We start from the raw sequence: 12669 nt of genomic DNA, 5'->3' as shown, positions 1-12669 counted from the left end.
AAATCTTATGATAATTTGTCTTCCTCTGGCTAACTTACTTCTCTTGCTATGAGACTCTCTTGCTTCATTCATGTCATTGCAAATGACAGTATTTCATTCTTTTTTTTTTTTTAAGGCTGAGTAATATTCCATTGTATATATATACCACTTCTTCATCAGTTGCTGGCTACTTGGGCTCTTTGCATAATTTGCTTATTATAGCCATTACTGCTATAAATATAGGGATGCACTAATTCCCTTTGAATTAGTATTTTTATATTCTTCTGGTAAATACCTAGTAGTGCAATTATTGGATCATAGGGTAGTTCTATTTTTAACTTTTTGAGGAATCTCCATATTGTTTTCCACAATGGCTGCACCAGTTCGCATTCCCACCAACAGTGCCAAGAGGGTTCCTTTTTCTCAACATTCTTGCCAACACCCACTGTTTCTTGTGGTTTTGATTTCATTCTGACAGGTGTGAGGTGATACTTCATTGTAGTTTTAACTTACATTTCCCTGATGATGAGTGATGTTGAGCATCATTTCATGTGTCTGTTGGCCATCTATGTGTCTTTAGAAAAATGTCTATTTAGGTCTTCTGCCGATATTTTAATTATCTTTTTGGTGTTGAGTTTTACAAGTTCTTTATATATTTTGGATACTAACTCTTTATCAGATACGTGATTTCCAAATATCTTCCCCCATTACGTAGGTTGCCTTTTATATTTGTTGATTGTTTCCTTCACTGTGAAGAGGCTTTTTATTTTGTATGGAACCACAGAAGACCCCAAATAGCCAAAGCAACCTTGAAAAAAGCAAAGCTGGAGGCTTCATAATTCTGAACTTCAAATTGTATTACAAGGTGGTAGTGATCAACACAGAATGGTACTGGCACAAAAATAGACACACAGAACAATAGAACAGAATTAAAAAAAAAAAAAAAAAACAGAAATGAACCCACAACTGCATGGTCAATGAATCTTTGACAAAGCAGAAAAGAATATCCAATGGGAAAAAGATCGTCTCTTCAATATCTGGTGCTGGGAAAACTGGTCAGCAACACACAAAAGAATGAAATTGGACCTCTTTTTTACACCAGAAACAAAAATAAATTCAAAATGGATTGAAGGCCTAAATGTGACACCTGAAATCCTAAAAACCCTAGAGGAAAACATAGACTTACCTCCTTGACATCAACTGTGGCCACTTCCTTCTAGATATGTCTCCTGAGGCAAGGGAAACAAAAGCAAAAATAAAGTATTAGGACCTTTCTTTTTATTTAGAAATAATAAATTGTAAAGAAGCACATAGTGATCAAATAAATGATTGCTTTAGAAAAAAATTTATGGAGAGTTGCCTGGGTGGCTCAGTAGATTAAGTGTCTGCCTTCGGCTCAGGTCATGATCCCAGGATCCTGGGATTAAATCCCACATTGGGCTCCCTGCTCAGCAGGGAGTCTGCTTCTGTCTGGGCTTGCTGCTCCCCCTGCTTGTGCTCTCTTGCTCACTCTCTCTCTAACAAGTAAATAAATAAAGTCTTTTTAAAAATGTATAGAAACTTAGTAAAATGAGTCTACTTATATTTTTAAGCATTCCATTTTATCTTTGTCTTTTTGGGGGGGACCAAATTTAATTTCTGAATTCCAGATCTTTACTAAATATTAAAGGAAAAAAAATTCCTAGAAAAAGTACTTCTCCAAGGATAGGCAAACTATAATTTTTAATAGTTAAATAATCCTTAACTGAAAAGCCTTAATGCCAAAACTATATAAGATTTACCTTTATATGCTCTGCATATATTTTTGAACTAATATATTTGTGAAATATGAGTTTATGTGTTATATATTATAATTGAGCTTTATATTTGGAGCTATATGTATACATATACATGTATAGAGCTAAATAATCTGATCTTTAGTAAGTAAATAATCCTTTAATCTTACTTTTTTAAGAATTATGCATTTTAATTCTTCTGCTCTTTTGGAATTTCAAAAGAATAAGAATAAAGTACTGTATTTGAATCCTATTTCAGAACCAATAGAATTTATTAGTTTGCTTATTCCAAATAGGTTTTCCTGAAGCCAAAGTAAAGAATACTTCATGTAAGAATGCACAGAACCTATAATAGTTGAATGCACATTTACTTTCATTTCTCATAATTAGAATTTTTAATTTCACAACACTGATTACCAATGATTTTGAGAATAAACATGATGAGAAGGGGCAGTTCTTGGGACAGTTAGAGAGCCTGATTAATGAGAGAAAGAGGAAGTTGTTTTTTGTTGTTGTTGTTTGTTTGCTTTCCTTTGCCACAGCAAAAGGATGATGCCTGTGATGCTTGAAGCCACTAAAAATAGTAACAAAAATAAACCGTAAGAGTTCAGGAGGCTGCAATGCATGAAGCTTAAGACAGCAAATGTTGAGAAACTCATAGCTCGGGAGGTCAGTATTTTTGCCTTTTTAAAATGTAAAATACTTTATCAGAGATGCAGTAGAAGAAACATAACAGCATTACTGAGAATCCTTCTATTGGTCATGATGGTCATCACTGAAACATAAAGGGGAGGTTTGAATACCAGCCCTAATTCTTATCTATATGAATTAGGTAATTTACTACTTAACCTTCCTGTATTTCTGTTTTCTCTCCTCAACATGAAAAATAAGATCTACTTCATAGGTTGTCATGAAAACTACATGGTATTGCATAATCTAATTTGGGCCATAGGTGCCTACATAAATAGTAAAGTTTTGTGTTAGATTTTAAAAATAAGTAACAGAATATCATTGTGCTGAACAGTTAAAAGTTTAAAGAAAAAAGACAAAAGAGAGAGACCTTGGGATATCTATGTCCCCAAACATTTTTCTTTACTATGCATTTAGACAAACAATTTATGTTTTTTGAACTTGTCTTGCATTAGAGCTTCGAGCAGTTATGGGAGATCTGAAAAGTGGTTCAGAAAACCTCTTCCCTCAAGGAACTCACAATCCAATCTATAAGCTAGATTTTTTTTTTTTTTAATAATACTCTCACTGAAGACCTCACTCTAATAGAGTTACTGGGTTAGGAAAGATTAATTTTGACTGGACTATTTGGTATAAAAGTGCTTCTCACACCTCTTAACCAGACAGTTGATGGATTTCTGTGATTGAACCACTCTGGTACTATTTACAGGGGAAATCAATATAGTAGGGCCAGTGTATTCTAAACAGCCCTAAAAGTTTCAATCATCCCTTTCTTTAATGAGGGTTATTTGTGGTATCTTTGAATACATTCCCTGTTCAAAGGGAGAAAAATGCTAAAACACAGAGGATAGCTTGCAACTGGTGAATTTTAGCATGATCCAAATCTCATTTGTATTATGATAAATTATTAGAGCTAATCGTGCTTTGAAGATTTCCTGTGTGGTTCTATAACCCTTAACAATGCTGTTATGAGGCATATTATGCAGATACTATCAAATTTGAAATTGTTGTTTGCTCAATGAAGTTACAATGCTATTTTATTCCAAATGTAGACAATATCGATCTTTCAGAAGCAAAATAGTATGATTTTAAAATGTGTGTTTTAAAGTGAAATCCACTCTCAGACCTAGATGATAATTACAGTCTATCAAATACTAGAATGTATGAGGGCTGACATTTTTTCTACATCCTTAACATGGGGTGCATTTCTAAGATTCGTAACTACTGAATCCTTTATTTCCCTCACTCTGAGCTATGTATGGCCTCGGACAAATACTAATCTCCTTTCTCTGCCTTGGTTAGTCACCCGTAAAATGTGGAAAATATTGTCCTCTCTTCCTCATGAAATTCTGTAGGAATCTGATGAAACTTTGCATTAAACTCAAGTTTTCTCATCCAACGCTTGTGCTCTTTTGACCCCTAAGGGCTGTGCAGGTTATCCAGAATCTTTTGTTTTTCCCCTTTACAGTTTGTGCCATTCCAATATCATCAAAATATTAACTAATGATTTCTTCCAAAAGCTTAAAAGTTTTGTTTATGATACTTGGTGCCTATAAATCCACATATAGATATAAAGAACATATCTGTGAATAATATGAGAGATCTAATTGTGCCTTATATTCTATATTGTTATTTTACTACAATTCATTTTTGCCTGCCAATTTGTAATACTGCAGCTTTCAAATACAAGTTCCCTTACACAGACAGGTGTTTTTCTGGCTTCCTTCTTTAGTTTTATCATTTTGTTTGTCTATCCTTGTGTCTAAAGCACACCATTTTAACTATTCTAGCCTTGTCAGAACTCCAAATGTCAATAGCTAAGTCCTTTTGTTTATCTTCTTTAAAAATGGCTTAGCTGGGAAAAAAAAATGGCTTGGCTGTCTTGAATTTTATACTCCTATAAGTGCTAGGAACAACTGGGTAGGAATTTTAATTGGAATTGCATTGAGTTCTGGATTAATCTGGGGAAAACTGGATGCTTTGCCACACTGAATCGACACATATATGAACATTATGTCTCTATTTGTTCAGATCTCCTATGTCCTCTATTCTTATTTGCTAGTTTTCCTCAGTAAAGTCGCTTTTACCTTTTATTGACAAGGGCACATTTGTTTCTTGGATAATAGATAATAGCATACAGTCAGTTCAACATTATATACTGGATTTGCCAGAAATTCCATTTTTCACTCTTCACATTACATTTTTTACTGTTCAGGAAATTTGTTTTGAGATTTTGTCTGCTGTTAACACATTGCAAAATTGCAGAGATTAAATGATGACATTTAGCTCCTGTGAAGTATTTTAAAGAATATCTGCAAATGGTAAAATAACAAAAGTTATTAAAAATGTGCAATTAAAAAAAATAATTTCCTCCTACTCTTGGTTTGTAACCCTCCTGGGACTTCCCAGGCGTAATCTGAAACTGGCCCTTGTCACTAGAGGGGGAGACTGGAGAAAAGAGGCAAGCTGTTCCAGGTTGATAGGAGGCCTGCTTTAATAAGAGCAAAGGGAACTTATATATGAGGCTTACCTTGGTAAGCAGCAAGATGAAATGGATCCCTGTACTTGCCCTCCAAATCTTAGAGTTTATATAGAGGCCCTAACTGGGTTCAGTCACATATACTATGCGGGTGCTTTCAACAACATATCACCATCTCAAGGCTGTGTCCTTGGAGCAGGCTCTGGGAACTGGAAAGGCCAGCAGAACCCATGTTTCAAGGATAGGGGAGGGGTTGAGGAGCCTCTGATTGCCCAGGTCCAGCTCCCAGGTTACTCAGTGGTCACATCTTTTTGATGATGTTCCCCAACACCCGTGCTGCTTTACAATGCAGGTTTTATTATTACCAGACTTCTCTGGTAAGGCCAACAGATCAGGAGAATATGGACATTAAAATGATAGTCTGTTACTCAAGAGGAGGCCATGTTACTTCCCACATGGCCACATGGGGGAAGCACTAGAGTGGTCAGGGGGCAAAGGGAAGAAGGGGAAAAGATGCACAAGAGCCTTTAATATGGTTTCACATTCGGAGGAGCAGGGTACAAGGAGGAACAGGAGAACAGGAGAGGCAGGGTAAACAGATTTAGAAACGGCTAGTTTGCATAATGTCAGGGGGTTCTGGAGCAAAGGGGTATCCTTTGCATGGTACTTTGTACTGAGGTAATTAGAACAGAGGGATATCTGTCCAGAATTTAAAAGTCTGATAAGTAGATAGTTAGGGTACACCTCTGGCTTGGTTGGTTTGCATATGAAAGGACTGCTCATCGAGGGTCATTTACTATCTCTAGCCTTTAAGGGGCAGTCTGCAGAGTTTGCAAGGTCCAGATGTCAAAGCATCAGAAATGCAGAAAATAAAAAGGCATGATACTCCATCTCCTTTCTCTAGCTACATAGGTCTTCTCCCAGGAAACAAACAGTATTAATAATTTTATCTTCAAAGATTATCTGTTTTCAAATGTAAGTCATGGGAATTTTTTTTTAACACAAAGAATTACAACTGTACCTTCTACTGTAATGCATTTTGCTTTCAGTTCACAATATATAGAGACATTTTTTCATATCCATGTATCTAATTTTTCTTTGATTTATTTGACTAGTTTTGTGGAATTCTATTAGATACGTAATGATTTACTTGACCATTCTTTTTCAGAAAGACATTTAGTGTGTTTCAGTCTTGTGCAATCCCAGGTAGCGCCACAGTAGTTATGGTTATTCATACATAATTTGGGGGGAGGAAGACCTTCCTCTGCCCTATGGTCCTTCCAGCTGGACATAGAATCAAATTGATATGAGATATATTAGCAGGAGAAAATAAAATTTAATAGGCATACCTAAGAGTAATCCACACCGACGTAAGATTGCAAAGATAATGAGTGAACTTGAAGCTTATTATAAGAGCTAAGGAGAGGAGAGGGGCCGGAAGACACAGAAGGGAGAAAGAACATTAGCAAGAAAGTGAAAGGAAATGCTTAGAAAAACAAAGTTGGTGCAATTATGCAGATAAGTCTTCTAGGTAAAGGGGAACCTGTTAATAGCTCTCTTCCAGGAGCAGGCCCTCCTTTCCAATGTAAATGTAGGCAGTTATGAGAGAGGCAGAGAGCTTTTACTGCATCTGCTGGGTTTTGAGTCCTTTTAACTGAAAATAATCTTTCGCCAAAGTGGCACATTCTGAGGCATCTCATCCTCTAACCCTTCATAGTCAACATATGCACGATGATAGACAAAGGGAAAAACTGAAAGGGTAATGCATTTAGAATTACATATTGACAATCTTGTGCCATAGATGGTACCTCTTTATACTACCACCAACAGTGATTGAGAAAGCCTGCTTCCCTCACTCTCGAGGTTACTAACAAAGTATTTACTGAAGGCTTTTTATCTTGGCATCGTTAAATAAAATTCAGACTCAAGAATCAGGCAGCACCCCATCCAACAAGTAGAGGGGAGCTTTAGCAGTTGTACAATACCGAAGGTTTCTGTAAGAAGGAGGGTGGGACCAGACGTTATAGCAAATGAGAAAGGATTGTTTCAGGCAAGGTCACCTTCCCTTAGGGGAAAGGCAGAGGTCCTATTAGGTAATTACCTCAGCCTCCTTTGAGTGATGGAGAACCCTTGTGACAGATTACCTCATTAGTGCTGGACCACAAAATGCCACTCCCAGAGAGTTTGAAACTGCATTCGGTTGTGGTTTGCTGTTCTGGGGCCAAGTGACTCCACCTTGGGTCTGTGGCTTTGTTTTTGTTTTTTTGTTTGTTTGTTTGTTTTTCTTTTTAACAATGTAAACCATAGGGCATCTGGGTGGCTCAGGCAATTAAGCATCTGCCTTCACCTCCTGATCCCAGGGTCCTAGGATGGAGCCCCAAATCAGGCCCTCTGCCCAGAAGGGAGCCGCCTTCTCCCTCTGCCTGCCTCTCTGCCTGTTTGTGTGTTCTCTTTCTCTGTCAAATAAATAAAATAAAATCTTAATGAATATAAACCATATTTTTATAAACCATATTTTTTGTGTGTACATGTATATAAGCATATATAAAACCCATAAATACATGTATTAATATAGTGGTGGATATTAGAATTTTTGTAGTTATGCTCAAAATATTTGCCTATAGTATTCCTTTCTCATGTTCTCCTTCTGTGGTTTTAGTATCAGTGCCCTACTAGTTTCATAAGATAACTTCTGGTAATCCTCCCTCTCTTTAACATTTTTGGAATATATATATATATATAAAGGATTATCTGTTTCTTGAATACATTGGAACTTGCCTTAAAAAGTCAGGATTCTTGAATCTCACCCATGATTTTTATCTAGTTTCTGTCTTGGAATTCTGCCTGTGGTTCAAGTTTTAATGATGTTGAAAGTAAAAGTTCAGCATTATCAGAGTAATCCCTTTATTTCATTCTCAAATGAAAAAAAAAATAGTGGCTCAAATTAGAGAAATTGACTTGCTGAAGAAGAAGTTATAATTCTCTTAAACCTATAGTTCCTGCATTGTGTACACATGTACAGTGCCACGAGGGGTCTCCTCCTGGTGGCCCTAAGTTCAAACCACTAAGTATCATTTTCTTGGAGTTTGATTTTTTTTCCCCCTTTTTTGTTAATTTATTGGTCTCTGGGAGGTAAGTGACATAACTGGTGTAGCCGGGCCCTGTCAGAAATATTTTAACCAGATACCAAAGAACCCAATATGTCACAAATAAGCATATTCTAACTAACACATTAAGATCAGGTTTAAAATCATCCCTAGCTAGCTTTGGTCACTGATCTTTTCCCATTTTACAGGGTCTCAAAATGAGGGACTCTTGAGATGTATTCCTCACCTTCACCCATTTTGTTAAGTTTGAGTTCTTAATTACATTTTTAAGTGAAGAAATAAAGCCTTTTCTACAGAATGACTAATGTCACCCTTTACTTAACATCCACCTCCCCAAGTTGGCCCTCTCTTCAGTACAGGTTCATTACCATAGTAACTTAACCTAACACAATTGTTACAGAGCCTAAAAAAAATTGTACACAGTTCAAACTAGTTTTCCCAGTCACCGAGTTTCACACACTGAAACAAAAAGTCATTCTAATAATAATAATGATGATGATGATGATGATAATAATAATAATAATGACAGCATTTGCACTCCTCATGTCTTAGCAATAGTATGGTGCCATAAGGATGTAAATTATTTTACTTTCGTTCTAGTTTTTATGAATAAGGAAATGAGACTCCTGGAGGTTTGCCATTTAGTGAAAGGTTGTGCATTTTTTGACCGCCTAGTTGGGCATTCTTCTGAGTTCCATGCAGTTGCGTTGCTATTGAATGTTTTCCCATGTGCAAGGAAACAGGGTGCTTGGTTGCATTTATAATAAAACATCAACTGAGAAAATTCTTCCCCTTTCTGACAGTTTCATCATAAATATTACCTTTACAACAAGAGGGAAGCCAAAAGAATAGTGAGGATACATCAGATATGATTAAGTTCTAAATCTGAATACCTTCACGTATCAAGACTCATTCCAGAGCATGACACTGTATTTGTGGAACGTTAATAGATACAAATTTATATTTAATGTGACATGTCATAGTTTATTTATTTTTTGATGCTGAAATTATTTTCCCCAGACAATGTGAATTCAGTAAGCTATAAAAAGCAAATATTGTCCATCCTTCGGAATTTCAAAGGACTGTGTGGTTAAACAGGGAGTTAATTATGTAAAGATGCCAGAGATCATTAATAAATGCATTTCTAGTGGGAGGATTAAAAAACTTTACACTATTGACAGTGAAATCCACTCACTCAGTTTGATTTTAGGAGCTGATCTTTAAAAAACAACCAGATATTGCCTTTGTGAGGACACGTTTCTGCCTACAATCATTTTTGAGATGCCAAATTTCAAGGGCTGTTTTTAGGCTCCATTTAAGGGACAAGTACTTAATACCCAAATTAGTTAATTGCACTCATGAATACTCAGCAAATATACACAAAGCTGAATATGTGTCCTCCATTACTTTCTCTAGGACCTCCTACACTGGAAATGGCATTGTTATTTTAATAAGTGGGAATTAGAATCATTCTTCCTACCCCATTTCCAGCTGGACACAGGTTTTCTTTTGCAGAATTCACAACTAAGAGAACCACTTGGCTCCAACTCCAGTACCAAGGGACACCACTTCACTGACTTTTAACAAAGAAAAATTGGCTAGACTAGATGAGTGAAAATATCTTAGGCTGTTCAGACTCAATGAGCCATGAAGCCAAATGTGGTGCCACTTTGCTATTAGACTACAAAAAAGTCTTTTGTTGTTGTTGTTATTTCTTTCAAAATTGTCCTATTTGATGAATACATGTTTGTAAATTATGTAATAGTTCAGATGAGTTAAAGCAAGTATTAAGAGATGCATAATTTCTTACCTAATTGAACTATCCATGTATTATAAAATAGTGTATTTTTTTTAACTGAAAGGTACCTCTATAATTATCCAGTCTAAATCCCTTGTTTTAGAGAAACAGAAATTGAGGCTTCAAGATAAAAAGGGATTTGCTCAAAGTCAAACACCTGAAATTTAGAATCCTGCTAAGAACTGCTGTATCTTGTTCCCTGGCTATACAGGTGTTTTAGTTCCCCCTAAGGCTTGATACAGGGTTGCATACCTCTCTGGTGCTCCCTGTCCCCTATGGCTTTATAGTGTAGAGCATTTCAAATGTCCTTTTTTTTTTAATTTAATTTAATTTTATTTCTTTTCAGAAATTTTATTTCTTTCCAGAATTCATTGTTTATGCACCACACCCAGTGCTCCATACGATACGTGCCCTCCTTAATACCCATCACCAGGCTCACCCCACCCCTCACTCCCCCTCCAAAACCCTCAGTTTGTTTTTCAGAGTCCGCAGTTTCTCATGGTTGGTCTCCCCCTCCTATTTCCCCTAACTCACTTCTCCTCTCCATCTCCCAATGTCTTCCGTGTTATTCCTTATGCTCCACAAGTAGGTGAAACCATATGATAATTGACTCTCCCTGCTTGACTTATTTCACTCAGCATAATCTCTTCCAGTCCCATCCATGTTGATACAAAAGTTGGGTATTCATCCTTTCTGATGGAGGCGTAATACTCCATGTATATATGGACCATACTTCTTTATCCATTCATCCATTGAAGGGCATCTTGGTTCTTTCCACAGTTTGGCGACTGTGGCCGTTGCTGCCATGAATATTGGGTACAAATGGCCCTTCTTTTCACTACATCTGTATCTTCGGGGTAAATACCCAGTAGTGCAATTGCAGGGTCATAGGGAAGCTCTGTTTTTAATTTCTTACGGAATATCCACACTGTTGTCCAAAGTGGCTGCACTCACTTGCATTCCCACCAACAGTGTAAGAGGGTTCCCCTTTCTCCACATCCTCTCCAATACATGTTGTTTACTGTCTTGTTAATTTTGGCCATTCTAACTGGTGTAAGGTGGTATCTCAGTGTGGTTTTGATTTGAATCTCCCTGATGGCTAATCATGATGGACATCTTCTCATGTGTCTGTTAGCCATTTGTATGTCTTCTTTGGAGAAGTGTCTGTTCATGTCTTCTGCCCATTTTTTGACATGATAATCTGTTTTGTGTGTGTTGAGTTTGAGGAGTTCTTTATAGGTCTTGGATATCAGCCATTTATCTGCAGTGTCATTTGCGAATATCTTCTCCCATTCCTTGGGTTACCTCAAATGTCCTTTTATAGGAGCTTTATATTTTAAAGGAAGCCCTTAAATTCTAGTGAGATATGATCCCTACTTCTATGTCCCATCTTTCTTATTTAACTTAGGGTCTAAGATCAATTCACTTTTAGTATTATTTGCTTGCCTTAACTTCCACTTTCCCCCACCCCCACATAAGTTATAAGTTTCTTGAGGACAATTATTTATTTTTTATATTCTCTATTCTAACTAATAGAACATCTGACATTGGAAACAATAAAACATTTTGGAAACTTTTTATTTGCAGCTATAATTTAAATCTGTTGTTGACTTCCAAGTCTAAAAGCAATTTAGCTTTTTTTTTTCTTACTGCATTGCATCATAGGAAACACTGCTAGACAAGTTATATAATTTAAGACTTAATTTAAGACTTTACTGCATTAGAAGAGATTAAATTCCTCCCTCAAACAAAAGGTGGGATAGTTATTAAACCCAGAAAACAGCTAGCAAAAAAGTAGGTTATTAGTAAGGATTGGGGTAAATGTGATTAAATCATCTGTATCTGCTAAGTATCTCTTGTCCACCTTTGGTATCTGCACTCCTACAGAGACTGGGAGATAGGAGTGTTACCTTTTTTTGATGATTACATTACAAAGGATGGCTCCTAGGTCCTTGAGAGAGATATTCCTGGGATGTAAAACTGGCAAGAGGCTGGGAGAAGGTTTATATTGCAAAAGGGCAGAGAAAGAATTATAATTATAAGTTTTCTAAATTCAATAAAGAAAAGGAAGTCTGTGGGCTATAGTGAGGAAAAACCCATCTAAAGTTTAGCCAAGGGGCGCCTGGGTGGCTCAGTGGGTTAAGCCGCTGCCTTCGGCTCAGGTCATGATCCCAGGTCCTGGGTTCAAGCCCCACATCGGGCTTTCTGCTCAGCAGGGAGCCTGCTTCCTCCTCTCTCTCTGCCTGCCTCTCTGCCTACTTGTGATTTCTCTCTGTCAAATAAATAAATAAAATCTTTAAAAAAAAAAAAAAAAAAAGAATAAAGTTTAGCCAAGCTGGAGAGGACATTAAGGCCATCTTGGTGGCAATCCAGTATATTTCATTTACTCTGACACTGTTTATAACTTATGGTGTAAGTAATGTAAACTAATGCCCAAATGGCTTAATAAGGGTAACTAATATAACCAAAAGTTCAAAAGCAGTGTGGTTCCAGGGTTGGTTAACTGACCAGCTTAAGAATATCACTAAACAATTTATTTTTATTTCTAATATCCTAGTCTAGTATAAACCCCATGCTGGCTCAATCTTCCTCATAGTGAAATACTTAGAAGTAAATTTTCAAGCTCTCCTTACAATGAAACTACTTGCCAGTACAGAGTCTCTTAGGAAAGAACCTCTTATATCTCATTGGCTAGAATCACGTGATCCTTCCTGCTCTGAACCTAGAAGGATGACTCAGAATCTCTTGATTAGCTGAGCATGACGATGATTTACTCCTGAATTCCTTGAAGGAAGAGTGATTGAAAAAAAAAAAAAAAAACAAAAGATTCTTTTTTGAAGA

The sequence above is a fragment of the Enhydra lutris genome, unplaced genomic scaffold, assembly GCF_002288905.1.
Source record: "Enhydra lutris kenyoni isolate GAN:26980312 unplaced genomic scaffold, ASM228890v2 scaffoldscaffold22, whole genome shotgun sequence".
Taxonomy (NCBI): Eukaryota; Metazoa; Chordata; class Mammalia; order Carnivora; family Mustelidae; genus Enhydra; species Enhydra lutris.
The sequence above is the reverse complement of the archived record's forward strand: the minus strand, read 5'-3'. Positions refer to the sequence as shown.